The following is a 16,277-nucleotide window of genomic DNA, read 5'->3' as shown; positions in this document are numbered from 1 at the left end:
TGAGCTCCTAACTCTTCAGGCATTACAGACACCTATAGTTCTGGTTTCTCTTTCTTATTTCTTTCATTTTGTTAAAATAAGCCAGCATTAGAGCAAATTGTGAAGATGGATACTTAGAAACTCTGCTTTATAAGTACACCAGCATGAAAGGCATATACAACCACCCATTTACCGCTACGTGACATCCTGTTGATGTAACTCAGGACATTTATGTACATTTATTTATCTGATACATTTTCTTTATCAAAAACAATTCGTCTGGCTTTTACAACCTGTTTATTTTAAATTCCTAGGAATCCTATCACGCTGAAATTCTTGATTTTAAGAGCTTTTTCACAGCAGATAGGAGCCCTTACAGCCAGGTAGTCAGGTTTATTCCTGCCACCAAATGAACAGGCATTGCAAGGGATCCGTGCATCCAGACACTCAAAGAATAAGGGTGCTTACCATGGGAGTGGCCTCTAGCAGCATGCCAACTCCCTTACACAAAGCGGTGCTCAGTAATTACAGAGCACACGCATGCATATTCAACACTCAACATGTTCATAAAAGGCAGCTACATATGCTCTGCCAAGAAAGCGACACGATCTGCATTGCAATGATGAGGCTGCGATCAAACTGCTGCAAGCGACGGCAGAAAGGAAGCCCCGTCCAACGGCCAGGCAGCAAACAGGCTGGCGGCGAAACGGGAGCTGCTGAAAGGGCTCGCATCTGAGCCCGGGCTGAAGTGCAAAGCGAGGATATTGACATTCACCAGCACTACTGACCGCGCTGTTCGTTCATATGGTACGAGACTTTGTTCCCCTCTCTTAACATTGAGCTCTACTGTTTCTGTGAAAAGTCCCAGTTAGGTGAATTTAAATGTTCCAGATGTCATGTGTATCTTGGCCGATTTGACAGGATTTTATTCAAGTCTCATGTAATTTTATCTAATTTTTCTTCTTACGTTGCGGCCGTTTTAGGCCCACTAATTAGCTATATTTTACAGCCTTTTCCATCCACCCTTTTGATAAACTGCTTGTGACGGCCTCTGACCAAATTGAAATTCTGCACACACACGCATGCACACACACTCCGCTCTGAGAACGTTACCTTAACTCACTGGGAATGCTGTTTCCCAGTTTGTTAGCACAGGCAGGCTACTAAGGAATGCAGAATGCATTGCTACTTGTTCTTTTAGAAAAGCAGAGACTGACGGGGAAAATCATTCAAGTTGAAGCTACAAAGGGCTAATTAGATAATCCAATCCTCCTGGTGTCTGTCAGTTTATGTTAATAATGAGACACATTATTATGGCTACCCCTAGCTTTTTAATGTCATCTCTATCAAGGAGAATTTGTTTGCTTACCTCAAATTCAGAAGACTTCAGAAATTTTGCTTCCAGTAGCATTCAAGACAGATCAGCCAAAGCACATGTTTTTCAGAGCCTTCTGTGTTCTCATGGCAGGTTTGGAGCCCCACATGATCACGCCTGAAGTTTCAGGAGGAGCAGCACCGAACTCCACAATCTGGCCTTTTAGACCCTTTAGAATGTGAAGAACACACAATCTAGTATTACACAGACTGTTTCAAGGTGGTATATCACAAAATTTTAACCCTACCATCTTTTTGCCTGGGATTGAGAGAGGGAGAGACGTGGTAGCAACGGTAGCAATGTCCTTTGCAATTTCTGTGCCTTTGTTTTGTGTATGTAAATCAAGACAGTATTAACAGAGGTTGTGGAGTGTTTCCAGAGCACAGGGAGGTCTCCAAGTGAAAAGCCTGAGATAGAAACGTAAATTTTTATTAGTGTTCCCTACACTTCCTTCTGTTTGCTTTTCTATGTCACGGAGAAACTGGCCTTTTCTCTGTCTTCTATCTCAGCCGTCTAAGACTATCACACCTCTTGGAGGAGGTCTCAGGTTTGTACCTTTAGCTACCGCTGGAAGAAAAGTCAATGGTCAGAGAAAGCCTGAGGACTTCATTCAGATTTCACGCTGGTGTAAACAAGAATTAATTTCACTGAAGTCCAAGAAAAACAGTAAAAGGATTGCTTCTTTACAAATGGAGGACTCACATAATGATAATATAATTGTTTCTTCCCCCAAAGCCATTATCTGCTCTGTCTCCCAGTGGTTAAGGAGTGGAGGAGCTCAGGAAATCTCACAGAAGACAGCATCCTTCACCCCGCTCCCAACAAAAGCAGCGACAACACTGACGAACGCAGGTTAGCCAGGTGTGCTCTTCGGGCCGCGGCCTGTTCTTACACAACGTTTCAAGCACATAAATACAGGGCTATGAAGATTTGGAAAAAGGGAAAAAAAAAAAAGTGATTTCATCCAGGAAGTCCCCAAACAAAATCTTTTACAAAACACTTTTCTTTGAATAGAACATGCCAAAAAAAGGAAGCAGAATTGCTTTTAAGGTTTTGTGAAGCCAAGGGGTTTAGCTGTCTCCTAGCCGTAGCACAGCAAAGTTTCGTAAGGAGCAAGCTGCCCGACTTCTCTATTGTCCGTCTGCAGAAAGCTAATGTGGAGACCCTGGCAGAGCCTGAGGACACAGAAAATAATGGCATCATTCTGAAAGGGATGCAAGATTAGGTTTCAGCCCCACGGGGTGATCATCAGGATATGGCATAAATCCCATCACCTCAGGCAGAGACATTTAGATATTAGTGCTTAATGAGCTGTTCGGTTCCATCTAGTTCCACATTGCTTTCAAGAATTTCTATGCATTCAACCAAATAAAACTGTAATAGTATAATGTAGTAAACGAGTTTCTCAAAGAGTCTTAAAACACAGTATTACTGTAACAATGAATACCGTAGCAATAATATTTAAACATGTAAAAGAAACTCATGAGTATACTGACAGAATTTTCATTACTGTGATTGCAGTATGAGAATTAATCAGTCCTGTATGTTAGTTGAATTATCTTTATAAACAGTTCATTTGCAGACTGAGGAAATTGGGATGCATACTGTGAAATCAATGATGTTTAAAATAGATCTGAAATGTTTTCCATCTGTTTTCTCACACTGTTTGTCTAACTTAAACTCAAACTGCAAATGTATTTGCGTATTATCAATATTACTAGCTATAAATGCGGTCTGTATATCCTCCTGTTAACGAGATTACAACAAAAATGTACATGTGTGAGAGTGAAGCTGTGCCAGCATACAGCAGTGTGTATATATATGCTGCACTGGTAGGTATTGTGAAGAAAAGATGTAATACCAAGAAAGAAAAATGCTTAAAACATCATTTTTTGACAGCAAAAGATGTCCTGATATTTAATTCAAATGGATTGATGATTTACTGGATTATCTTTCTCAGATTATCATAAAGAACATTGAATTCTGAATGTTTTGGTCTTATGTTTGCTGTCATCCTTTTCTGTCTTCTAGAATGTGAATGTCACCACGTTCCTGGACAAAAGACAAATACGTCTTTCCTCAGAGACAGGAGGTGAAGGCAGTTTGTGAGAAGCCACGTAAGTCTGTCCTCAAAACACAGATTCGCAATCTTCTAATAATTAATTAAAAATGTATTTTTATAGTACCTTTTATAAAGACCTGCCACAAAGACATTCTGATATGGAATTTAATTATGGAATAAATTAAAAAATAATACAAATGAATTGGTATTTTATTCAGCTTTTCCACCTTTTGCCTATGAGGTACAACTAATTTAGATGCATTGCTTATTGGGATGTATCTGCCTGACAGTTGTTGTACCTTAGCTTTGTCTTTAACGAGGACTGCATTCTGGTACCAGCTGCATACTTTTGCCCAGTAGCTGAATCCCAGGGACTTTAAGCTGGCTTCTCCGTAAAGATGGAGCCTCTGATAAAAACATGGGGTACACTCTAAACAGGCTTTTTATGTACCATAGTCAGAAGGCAACTGCACCAATTCCTTGTTCCAAGAGTGTAACTGTAGTTTAGGAGTCTTTTCTTGGGATCGACCTCACTGATTTTTCAGCCCCTCCTTTTCCAGGAGCTGCCATCTCAAAACAACCCCCTATACCAGCAGGTTTTCTCAAACACAAGCATTTCGTGCACATGAGAAAACAGCTCTTTAGGAGTATGGATGACAGGGAGATCTGGTGATAGCTGTCATAACAATCACTATCACGTACACCATTCTGAAAGCATATAGATAAAGTGGACAAAAGCCATCTAGAAGACTTGCTGCTTCTTAGGATTAACATTACAGGAGAGTGTGGGTGTGGGATAAGGAATAACGGTTGAGAAAATCCATGCACCAAAATAGTCATGGAAGCACACAGTGCTTTCACAGGTCTTGCAAGGAGCCCAGGGAGGCACTGTGCCCTTGGTTGTAAGGTCCACGTGGGACCTTGGCCAGGCATCTGACCAGCTGCACAAGCACAGGAGATGGCAAGGGGGAACAAAACAGACAAGGGGAAAACGAGATGAGATTCGTTAGAGGAGAACTGGGAGGAGTATAGTGAGCAAAAGGGTGAGTAGGAGGAAAATAAATTTGAGATGTAGGTGGGTGAGAGGTACATAAAGCCATGAAGATGATACCAGATTACAGAGTCGTGAGTCAAACATTGAAGCATGAAGCAAGTCTACAAAGGGTATCCCAGATTCTTCTAATTCACACAAAAACTTCTGCAAATAACTCTCTGCCAAAGATATGTTACGCAAAATCAGTGTTCATCATTGTGGGTTAAGCAACGTGTAAAGAGTGAGTCACACAGCTCCTGCATGTATGTGAGTCTGAGTGGTTACATGGGTTCAAAATGCAAGCAAAATACAATATAGGGAAAGAGAGGGATTAAATATTGTGCAAAATATAACAACTGAAACTCTTGAAAAGTCTCAGCGTGAAAAAGCTGGAATTTGCATGGGTTACTCTTATGTCTCAGACAGGTCCAGTTTTTGAGGACCTTGCCACTGTCCCATGGGTCTTAACGCTTCACTAAAATTAGCTTCCCAGAATATATAATTACTTTTCTCACATACAGACACAGCCCCGGGTGGCTGGGCAGGGAAAGGGTTGGGGATGGGCCAAGACCAGGCTGGCACATCAGCCTGCCAAAAAGCAAGCTCCCTGCAGCATTTGGAGCAAATTTAGGCTCTGAAGAGGTATCAACTCGATCCACGCAGCCCCTGAATTACACTCGGGGACATGCCAAAGAGGGAGTTTAGACACAACCCAGCAAACTTAAAAATGCCAAAAATAGATGGTATGAAACCTGTGATGTTTTCTCTTGACTTAGAACCTTACCTACACTTGCCATTTATTTCTTTAGGTTAACACTTTTATACAGCATCTCCTAAAATCTTGGCCTAACAGTGTGTAGTCAATTCATTTCTTTTCCTAGACCCCCAAATACCCATACCTGTAATTACCTTTTATGCTTCCAGACTGTGTGGGCTATTTGCCTGTAACTAACCATGGTCTCACAGACCACCATTGCTCTGCAAACCAGAGCAGTGCAAATCACAACCATACGTTTAATACTGCACGGGACCAGTCCAGCATTCCCAACCTGCTCATCCCCTGTGCTGCTATGAAAATCAGAATTTTTGGACAGAGTTTGGTAGAGAGAAATTTGACTTCCTTTGTTACGTGCTTTGGTGGGTGTTTCACTTCTCTTTTCAGAATATTACCTCCATAAAGTTAAAGCAATTAAGGATTTCATTCCATATTTATATTTTTCCAATATCCTTCAGTGTTGCAGAGCCATGGAGGCCTCATTAATAACTGAGCACTTTCTCTGTTTGAAAGACTTTTGAAATTGGAATTAATTTTCCTCATCTTGTGTTGGCCATTTGATCCTTGACCTGGCAACTTGGAATATCAAGAGCAGTAGCTGTTCCTGGCAGCAGAAGAGGCAGCATTTGCTGCAGCAGTACTGATGGAGACAGCACGTCTCACAGCTACCCCCTGCTCGCTCCTCACTCACCAGAGGCTGTTTGCCTGCTGACGCTGCACCACGTGTATGCATCCTGCAAAGACAGAAGTGGAAATGCTGCAAATTGTTCCTCCTTTTATAAAAAACATAGTTTAAAGTATGCGAAATGTATGTGAATCTTCCACCTCTTTGCAGAGTATTCACCTGTTTGTTCTTTGAATAAAGCTGATACAGCAAGCACTAATAGCTGTGAGGATGCTACTGAAAGCTTCGGATTGAAGAATTGCAAACAATTCCTTTTATTTTATTCTAACAATGTAAAAGAATTAAAAAATGAGTTTACAGGTCTGCTGACTTTAAATAAAGCAATCCAGCAACCCAATGAAAAGATACCAGAAGAATTTTCTGCAGTTTCCACTGGAGTTAGCCTGAAGCAGTAAACTGCAATACTAATACTTCATAACTAAGACATACATAATCCTGTAAATACACAGGGTAAAAGCAGGAGACCATGTGGCACTACATACAGAACAGTTTCAAGATGCTGAAACTTGGCAAGATGTTACAACAACCTGCTTCCGCCCAGCATTTGTCCTTCCTGCCAGGGCTGCTGATCATCACTTCACGGGCAGGAGCCGCCTGGCCAGTCTAGCTGTTTTATACCAGCTGGAAGGAATGGGGTCAGAACAATGCCCATGTGAACATGGCACTTTATTATTCCACCTTCCCTTCTAGAAAACGGATGGGTAACTTTCCTTGTAGAGATTTTGCAAGGTTTATGCAACATTTAAAAGGATTCCAACTGACAGTGGATACTGCAATGATTATTGCTGCCACTGGACACCGCGGTGCTGACCAACGCGCCAAGGAGTGGGGAGGGCTGGGAGCTTGGGAGCAGCACTGACGGACGGGTCTGTGCCTGAGCGAGTACAAGGACCGGGCTGTGAGGCCAAACACCTTTGATGTGGCTCCTGGGAGAGACGGCAGAGGTGGCAGGACATGCAGCTCATGAGGGGCGATTACAAATAGCCTAAGCTGAATCCTCTCCATCACTCCTGGCCGAGAATCTGCTGCGATGCCCAACTCCTCTCCTCGTCCTCTTTGCAAACATTTGGGAATGTTTTTTTAACAAGTCGGGACTTTCTGCCTACAGGTCATGTCCTGGCAGAGCAGCGAGCTATTTCGTTCTCCTCGTGCCAGCCGAGGGCTGCGCTGCCCAGGTCTCTGCGTCCCAGCAGGACAGCACCTGGGGCTCCCTCTGCCAGCATTTCTACTATTTCAGAAAATGAAACAGAACAAAACAACAACAGCAACAAAAACAAAGCTAAAAGGTGCCTTCGACAGATGAGACATCTCCAGCCATTTTTACTTATTCACACTCCTCTAGGTATTTATACTGGTAGTTTGGGACCTAACACTTTCAGTGGAAAACTAAGGGGGATGTTTCTGCAGCTCAGAACTACCCTGAAAGCCTTGCAGGATTTTATGCAGATATTTTCAGACTGGATTTGAATGGTCTTCCCTCCGCCACAGATCTGGGTAATAAGTACGGGACAGTGAGGATGCATATGAACTGGGATGTTGATCTTTCTGGATGAAATTCAGATCTGACTGGCTAAATATCACGTGGAGACTGCTTTTCTGGCTTTTCTGTATTCCTCTCCATCTGCTGTGCTTGGAAGAAGAGCCAGAAGAACGCGGCGAGTGACACCTCTTCCTGCCAGAAGACCCTCCAGGTAGCAGATAACACCAGTGGGAGGACACGCTCTTCAGGAAGGGGACCTTGTTAACTCAGATAACCCTCACAAGGGTGAACTCCTCTGACACTAAAAGATCCATAGATAAATCTTCATCAGCAAAAAATATCAACTCATCCATTAGAAATATTAAGTCTGCACTGCCTAAGGTTCAGCAGGTTTGCATTTCTGTACCGGAGAAACATTTTTTGCTTGGCAGTTTTTCTGATTCTGAACACAGCCTCTCCTGCTGACACCGTTACGGATAGGTGGAGGCCGTGCCTGGCAGAGGGGAGCTGCAGCCCTGGGGACGGGGCTCCTGCGCCTGCCAGCGTCCGGCCCTGCCGAGACGATAATCTGCAGGGCTTCCGAGAGCAAGGTGGCTGCCGCTTACGTGCAGCTCAAGTAGAAAATGGTAAGAGACACATGAAATGCTTCTGCCATGTTTTCCTTACTGTGCATTTCCAGCGACTTGCAGCTCCAAGGCTTTCCAGCAGCAGGACAGGGTCGTAAGCTGGGTAGACAAGCACAGAAACGGAGTCTTAACCAAGAAATCCAGTTTCTGGGAGAGGAACAGACACAACTTGGAAGGACTCGCTGTTACTCAAGCTCTATCTGCAGGCAACGTGAATCAGTTGGTTTCGATCAGAACTGGAACTTTCTGTTTCTCTGAGGACGCAGGTTGAACACTACGGGGAACCAATTCTCAGCATGCACAAGCGAGAGTCAGGAATAATTCTCCAGAGATCTGTTAAATTATTCTAGAATGAGTCTCATAATGTGACATTTGTGTAAGCCTTGCATTGAATTTCCTTGCTGAGTAGGAGGAGGATTAATATAGAGACAAAAAAGACACTGCTTAAGGTAGTAAGTCTTCCGTTGTCAAAAACTTCTGTATGCATAGCTGTATAGATGGCTATACATCTTTATATACAGCCAACAGATTTTTGCGTGGTTCTGCCTGACTTTTAATCAGACATAGCTTTATTATATGCGTATGATTTTCTGTCTCATAAAGCTCATCAGTCTTATGAATTGTTTTTGAGTTTTCTTAAATTAAAATGACTTTAAATTTTTATTTTTTTTTAATTGTGGTTTTAGTCACCCATTGCAAGCACCTCAACAAAAGCTCTCCAGCTTCAAAACAAACAAAAACAAAATAAAACAAAAACCTACACACATAACTTGCCCCAATTTTCCAGAACCCCTCACCCTTCTTTAAAATCGTACATGAATAAAAAATCTGCAATAGAGTTATGTTTCCTTGACATCGTCTTGCACCAAGGCCTTGGTGCGGTGGGCTTCTCCCCACAGGGAAACCACAGAGCTTGCTGGCACAGGGATGTCACGCGTGGGATGTGACATCCAGGGATGTCACGCGTGGGATGTGACATCCCCCTTGTATTACCTTTTCCATGTGAGTCATCCTCTCATTTCTCCTTCCCATCCGTATTTCTCCAGCTCTTCTTCCATTTCCCTCTCCCTCTTGTTTCCCTATCTCCCTCACTTCTTTTTCTCAAACATATTTTTATACTTTGATGGACATATCTTTAAAGGTTTGAAAGCCATAGTACATTCACAACAGACCTAAACATGCTACTTCCAAATAAGTCCCCCAGGAAGCAACGCAGATGATGGGCAGTCTACCTGAGACAATCTAGTGTAGCTAAGCAGCAGCGATAGCCAAAATAAATAAAATAAATCCTCCTTTGATGGAAGCTAAGCCAATACATTTTAACTCACCAAATGTAATAATTACATGCTTCCTCCGATGAAACTTGCAATAGAAGGGTATCAAGACACTGTGTCTAAACAAATCATCGGGGAGAAAAACAGAATGTATGTGTACATAGGTGCACATATTTAACATAAATATATTCTGGGGTATTTTTTGGTCCAAGTGACAACACTTTTGGAGAAGCTGCAAAAATTTAATGCAGATGTGTCTACATAAACATTGATGAACTTTTAAATGAGAACACCAGACACAGAGCGTACAGCACATTACCAGCAGTCCAGTGCTCATTCATTTCTACTTTGCTTATTTGGGGAATTTAATGAAATGAATGCTATCAACCTCTAACATCATAAATGAATCATTTTAAGTAACAAGGGCTTAATGATGTATGAATGAATAAATGCCTAGTTAGCTCATGCTTCTTTATGTATTAAGTCTAGAATTTATTCCAAATGCCTTCCAATGTATAAATAAGTAAATAAATAAATGGGAGATACATTTTTCCTGTGCAGATGTTTGATAATAATGAATTACAGCACTAAATCTGTGATCGTCTCTGCTTTGCAGTTCAAGAGCACCCTGAAATATTCAGACAGAACATAGAACATAGAACCCCTTGCCGAAGATGCCTGCAGCACTGTGTATAAAAGCGCCAACACACCTTCACTCTATATGAAAAGGGTGATGAGTTCGGAAGTTAAATTCAAAGTTTTTCTAGTTCTAAAAAGGTAGGCTAAGAGTTACAACGGCAAGTCAAGCACCCCAGGATCCCAACTGGTATGCAATGGCCAAGAGAAACCAGGGTAAATATTTAAACACTGGGAAAGAAATGCACCCACCACCCTACTAGCTCAGCTGGTTGGCAGGTACAGCCCCTCATCATAATTTAAATTAATCCTTCCTATGGCTCAGGGACATGTACCATACCAAGAGCTCTGCTGTGGGGTTGCTTTTATGTAGTGTTTCCTCTGAGTTCCAGGCTTCAAGCCTTATCTGTAGGGAACGGCATTTTAATTTTCATAGAGCACCTTTCTGTAGAGATGTGCTATACAAAAAGAGGAAAAGAGACCAAAATAATTTATGTTCACTGTGCATGAAGTTCAGTCAATCACTTCAGCACTTTTTGTCTTGTTATATTTTAGCAAAGACTGAACAGATTTTTTGACTACAGTTAAATGGACTTACCATTACTACTCAAAATCCTTCTTCATCTGAACAAGCTCTCAGCTGACTAATTGCTGAACAGCACAAAACGCCCAGTGGGGAAGTGCGCACTGCCATGACTGTCCTTGTACGTATATGCGGCAAAGTGATGCCCAAAAGGCAATGCCCACAAAAAATGACATGCAGCCTGCCAAAAGAACCACAGGTGCTATAAGACAGGAAGAAAAGAAGGATGCCGTGGCAAGTTTTTTAGAAAGACTATATGTGGCCATGATATTATAATGCCTCTGAAATATATATAGCCATGGATGTTGCATATAAGCCCACTCATGAAAATGTTACATAAAATGACTCTTCAGAGATTGCTAAAAGCAGCAACTTCCCTTAAAAACAAACAAACTGACTCACTTTCACATGGCACTCTCTGGTAAAACAGGGATGCGGCGGCGCGATGGCTGAACGCGGCGAGCTGCAGAGCCGCCAGCGGGCCCTGCCCTGCCTCTGCCAGGCTGCGGGGCGAACCGGCCGGCCTCACGCTGCTGCACCTGGGCGGCCTCCTCACGAACCACCATCTGAAGTGGGAAACAAGCAAACAAACGCAAGGCATGCACATAACCCATTATTACTTTTATGCCTTAAAACTGTTTGTCCAGGCATTCCAGACCGCATGGCAAGCGAGCAATCGGAGGGCACGCGTCCAGTAAGAGCACCTGGAGGCACATCCTACAGCCACAACGATTTCTCCTTGGCATTCTTTTGCTTTTTAATTCACGGTCACAGCCAATGCCTGCCAGAGTCTTCGGCAGCATTTCACTCACTGAAATTACTCTACTAGAAATTACCTTGTGGGGTAGCTCTGAGGATTATTTAAGGTTCGTACAATATTTTGAATTTATAAGTAATATTATTGCTTTAATACCTTTATTTCTCCTCTGGGATTCTGTCGTTACACTGTTTTTTTTGTAGAATAACTAGCTAAAATTGCCTGGCAGACTAGTTTCTCCCATCTTCCCAGTAGGCCAGCGAGTCAGGAGCACAGTAACAACCAGCGTATGCTCTCTGGGATAACCCTCCTAAGGAAACCCTGACAAAGAGCTCAATGAATAATGTTACAGCAATTTCTGATCACAGAAGAGCTCCCAACAGTAGCTGCAGGGAAGCACAACATGGATTCCCTTTGTAAGCCACATAAAATAATAGTTGTTTTTTTGTTGCAGCTTCAATCAACCCACCATACATTACCTTCTCTGAGAAAGTAAGAAAGCAGCAAATTGCCCAAAATGTGCACAGTTTTGTGCATCCAACAATGCAGGTCACAAAATCAATAATGTACAAAAACAATTGCTCAGAGTTGAACAATGAAATACATTAAGCGTAAGCTAAACACGAATAATGCTCCCTTCAGGAAAGACGCATCAAAATGGCAAACGACAGCTTGCTGTACAGATTGCAGAGAAGAGAAGTGGCAGTCAGAAAATACAGAATCTTGATTTGTGGAAACACAGGCTCGCAGGAAAAAAAAAAAAAAAGAGAGAAAAAAATGCGTTGACAGTAAAAACAAAGGCAGACTTCCTAAGTGTATTGTTACGGCAAAATTAGAGTTTTCAAAAGTGTCCAGAGACTAGCCCCATCAGAAAACTGAAGAGCTACGGTGCAAGTTGAAGCCTGTGGCACAAGCGCCCCGCCTGCCTTCGGCTCCCCGCCCGGCCCAGCTGCCCCACGTAGCAGGGGCAGCCACGTGCAGGGTGCTCCCTGCGCTCCTCGCTGCACCGACGGACCCTGTGCTGCTTCCCCGGCCCCTGGCCCAGCCTTCTGGCCGCCCTCACGGGGCCCAGCCCTGCCGCGCTCACCGGCAGACTCCCGAGGTCAGAGAGGAAACGTGTGGAAACAGGCACCCAAATCAGGTCCCTTGCTTTGCAGGTCCTTGGCCTTGTCCAAGACCCCTTCATGTCCAAATATTTATGTGAGAATGCGAGTACGTTCTACTATCCTGAATTTATCATTGCACACAGCATGGTTTGTAATTTCGCAGACTTCAGTACCTCACAGAGAATGGCGGCAGCGGAGCGTATTTCTGTCCAATTTGCCCACACCGTGCAAGATTTCCATTCCCCTTCCGCTTCCTGAACTAATCTTAAGCGACAGCAAATGTATCTAAAGCTCTAAAAGCGTTACTTTAAAAGATTCTCCAAAGGGTGCAGAAGAAGCAGAGCACAGCCCTCCTTCCCGCAGCCCCCGCACAACCCCCTCAGGGCAGAGCCCTCCTTCCCGCCCCGCTGTACGGGGCCGCAAACACCCGCGGGCAGCCGGGGGCGGCCCGGCCTCCTCTTCGGAGAGCCCCGCAGGTGCGAGGTGCCCGAGCAGCCCCAGCCTCTCAGGTAAGGGGCCCCAACACGAACCGCGGCGGCCGGAGCCCGGGGCCGCCACCTGCGGGCCGCAGTCGGGGCAGCAGCGCCGGGACGCGCGGGGCCGGGGCGCTGCGCGGGCAGGGCCCAGCCCGGCGGCACCGGGCCTAAGGGGCCGGGGCCTGGTGGGGGCGGCTTTTTCCTTGTTTGTTTGTTTGTTTGTTTGTTTTAGTGAAACAAAACCCCTTGATTTTAGGAAAAGCATGGCTAGAGGAAGCACACAGAAACAAGTGTTTTGGAACGCCGCATGTATTTCTCTGTGTAAAAAAATACCTATTGGTGTATTCCGCTTATTTGTCGTTTGTGAAAATAAGCTCTCAAATATTTTGTATAGTTTTTGGAGATGAGACAAAACACAGTTTGCTCTGAAAGCCAATAATATCATCACTGATTTAGAAAACAGATGGAGTCAAGGGTTCCTTCTGTATCCATTGGAAACACAGCCCTGGCTGTACAACTGCAGCACTTCTGGAGAGAAGTTGCTCTCCTCTCATAAACCGTCACTGGCTTGCCTGACCCCGAAGATCTTTCATACGGGAACGGGGACTTCCATAATATCTCTGTGTATATATTTGAAAGATCATGGTCAGGAAAGGTAATGTACTTCACACACAGCGAACTGAAGTAGTGAGGCATTTCACAAACCTACCGCTGCTCTTTGCTTAACAATGCCGCTTGAAGTAAACAAGGAGCATGACATAACTTTGCCATGTGTTAATACATCTTAATCAAGATCTGCTCATGGCAAAAAAAAAAAAATTGACAACCAAGTGTAGCAGTCGTAATACTATTTACTTACTTTATACAATTCATTCTGAAAAGGACTCTATTGACAATGAAAAGGTAACTTTTGCATTTGAGAGATGAGACCAATGTTCAGGAATTTTTGTGTGCAGTTTCCAGTTTTGCCACAGCCTACTGGTATGATCTGCAGAAAAAGAAATTGAGTGTTTGTATCTTTTTTTTCTCTCTCTCTCGATAAAATGTGGATGTAATTCCCAATTCTCAACAAATTAGTTAATGCCCAAAGTTGTAAACGTTCTGGTGATGAGGACTGCATCAAAACCAAACAAGCTCAGGGCACGCACCTTTGTATTCACTTCAGGGCGATGCAGAAATGGGTAGGAGGTTGATGGGAAAGGTAATAGCTTGTCTGGCGGATTCAAAACGTTACGGTGGCTGTATCTATTTTCAGCTTGTTTGTCTCTAAGTGATTAGGTTAATTAAAAAATATGTTTACTTTGCATCCACCAGGAGCTAGCACACACTGGGAGAACTCCTTCAGGTGGCAGCAGCTCCTTTTGCAAGGCCTGGCGCAGCAGGGCGGCCATTTCTGCTCGAGGCCCTGTATCTTCCCAGGGAATCCCAAGCATTACGCAGGGCCCCAAACACTGTCCAACTTCACCCTGACAGAGGGTGCTTGGTGGCTTGCAACAGCGCAAACACGAACCCCGAGCAGAGGGAGGAGTGGAGAGGGGCAACGGTGCAGAAACAAGTGGTGTGTGAGCAGAGCATGCTGCTGTTTGGGGGCAAAGGAGCCTGGGTGAAAGATAAGTTGGAAGAATAATGGAAAGGAAGGAATTATGTAGGAGAAAAATCCAGAAACAGAGCAGGATTCGAGGAGAAATTCAGAGAGATTTGCTGGGACAAACATAGGTCGGGGTCTGTGGGAGGCAGCAGGGGGAGCGTGCCCCCGATCCACAGAATGGCCGCTGCGTTTCCCTCAAGCACGGACCAGTAAAAGGAAGTGCTTGGGCTGGGCCATTAATCACTGCTATAGCAATTAATCACCGCTAATGTTTTATTTTGTTTTTTAATATTTCTAATAATCTTCTTCCTGAAAGAACATCAAGCAAACCCAGCTGGGCATACAGATAACCAGATGAAGTAGTTTCCTGGACAGAAAAAAAAATCTCAAAGGCATAAGTAAACCTTTGCTTTCACATTAATCCAAAATGTTACTGATTTTTAATTAACTTGGTTTCATTGCTGTGTGAGGAATGTGATACAGGTATTATAAGAGAAAGGAGCTAAAAGACAGAACTTTGTAATCCAGCCTCAGATTTTAGATCTAGGAAAAAAAAAGGTCTGTTTGAACAAATCTTTCTTTGGCACAGGGAAATTGAGCATTGTTGCTACTGAAAAATAAACCAGGCAATCTCTTACATATCTGTCAGTCTGCAGCAAAGAGCACTGTTATTACAGAGCAGCAGCCAGGTGTGGGCAGACTCCATTTCTGCAACAGCTGCTCATAAATGAACAGCTAAAGTGCTCACCTTAGTCTCTCATACGTGTAATGACCAAATATACTTTTATTAGCAAAGCCTGCAGGGATGGGTCAAAAAATCTGACGGTTTGGTGGTGCATTAATTAAAAGCTACGAGAAACCAAGATTTTTTTATTTTTTTTTCTCCTGCTTGTATACAAGTTCAATAATAAGACTGGTGTTTTGCTAAACTAAGAAAGCACGTTAAGGTGAAAAGCACGCTTCTTATTTCAGGAATAACGACTGTGGTGCTTGTCATTTGCTCCCCTGGTGTGACCTGGTTGTCAGAGGTGTGTCAGGTCACACGCTGGCACCACCGCAGCCATGTGGAAGCCGTGCTCCGGCCACTGGCACCCCAACCTCCCCGCCTCGAGTCCCGGACAAGGCCCCGGCCCCCGCAGAGGGGCCGTGCACGGGGAGCGCGGGGCCGCCCTCCGCGGAGGTTCGGTTCCTCCTCAGCGCCGGGGCTGCCGGCACGGCGCGCCCCGGGAAGGGGCCTCGGGGAATGCCCTGCGCCCGGCACGACGAGTTTGTGTCCCTGGCCCTGCCCTTTCCCCCCGCGGCGCGGTGTTCAACCGGGCGGGCAACGCGAGCGCCCCGGGCCCGAGGGGGCTGCCTGGGCGCCCGCCGGAGGGCGCCGCGGCCCCGCTGCTCCCGGCGCCGGCTGCGGCGGGACGGGGCGGCCCCGGGCCGGGCAGGCGGAGCGGGGCCGGCCGGGGGCGCCCCCCCTCGCCCCGCCGTGTAACCGGAGCCGGGGCCGGGGCCGGGGCCGGGGCCGGGCGGCGCCTCCCCCGTCGGGGAACCCGTTCGGCAGGTCTGGCGGCGGCGGCCCCCGCGGGAGGCCGGGCGGCGGCGGCGGCCGTCGGGGCATGAGCGGGCCCTGAGCCGGCGGGGCCGGGACCCGCGCCCACAGGTGCCGCTGGTGGGGGGGGTCCGGGCTCGGCGGCAGGACGGGACGGGACGGGACGGGCGGGGCCGGGACTCGGGGGTCCCGGGGCCGGGGCCGGGCCGTCGGGGGGGGCGGCCGCGCCCTGCAGGGCCGCGGGGGCCGGGGGGTGCCCCGAGCGCGGGGCCCGGGGGGCCCGCACCGAGCGCTGCCGGGGC

General features: G+C 45.6%; 1 protein-coding gene and 1 long non-coding RNA gene across 2 annotated transcripts in view; one reads left to right on the top strand and one right to left on the bottom strand.

The window, feature by feature from the left end:
* Positions 1-3,394: 3,394 nt before the first annotated feature.
* On the bottom strand, positions 3,395-15,843 carry LOC308184655. The gene is made up of 4 exons (XR_013942760.1): positions 12,545-15,843; positions 10,911-11,074; positions 10,524-10,689; positions 3,395-8,114 (listed from the first exon to the last, which is right to left on the bottom strand). It is a non-coding gene; the product is annotated as an uncharacterized lncRNA (long non-coding RNA).
* An 88-nt stretch (positions 15,844-15,931) lies between these two features.
* Positions 15,932-16,277, top strand: part of ATP8B1 (ATPase phospholipid transporting 8B1) — a gene marked incomplete at its 3' end in the record, with an annotated part of 32,334 nt that continues 31,988 nt past the window's right edge. Inside the window, exon 1 of the mRNA XM_080572537.1 lies at positions 15,932-16,086. The remainder of the gene's footprint in view (positions 16,087-16,277) is intronic.

Source organism: Anser brachyrhynchus (genome assembly GCF_964034855.1).
Source record: "Anser brachyrhynchus genome assembly, chromosome: W".
Lineage (NCBI taxonomy): Eukaryota > Metazoa > Chordata > Aves > Anseriformes > Anatidae > Anser > Anser brachyrhynchus.
This window is presented reverse-complemented; position numbering and strand designations above follow the sequence as displayed.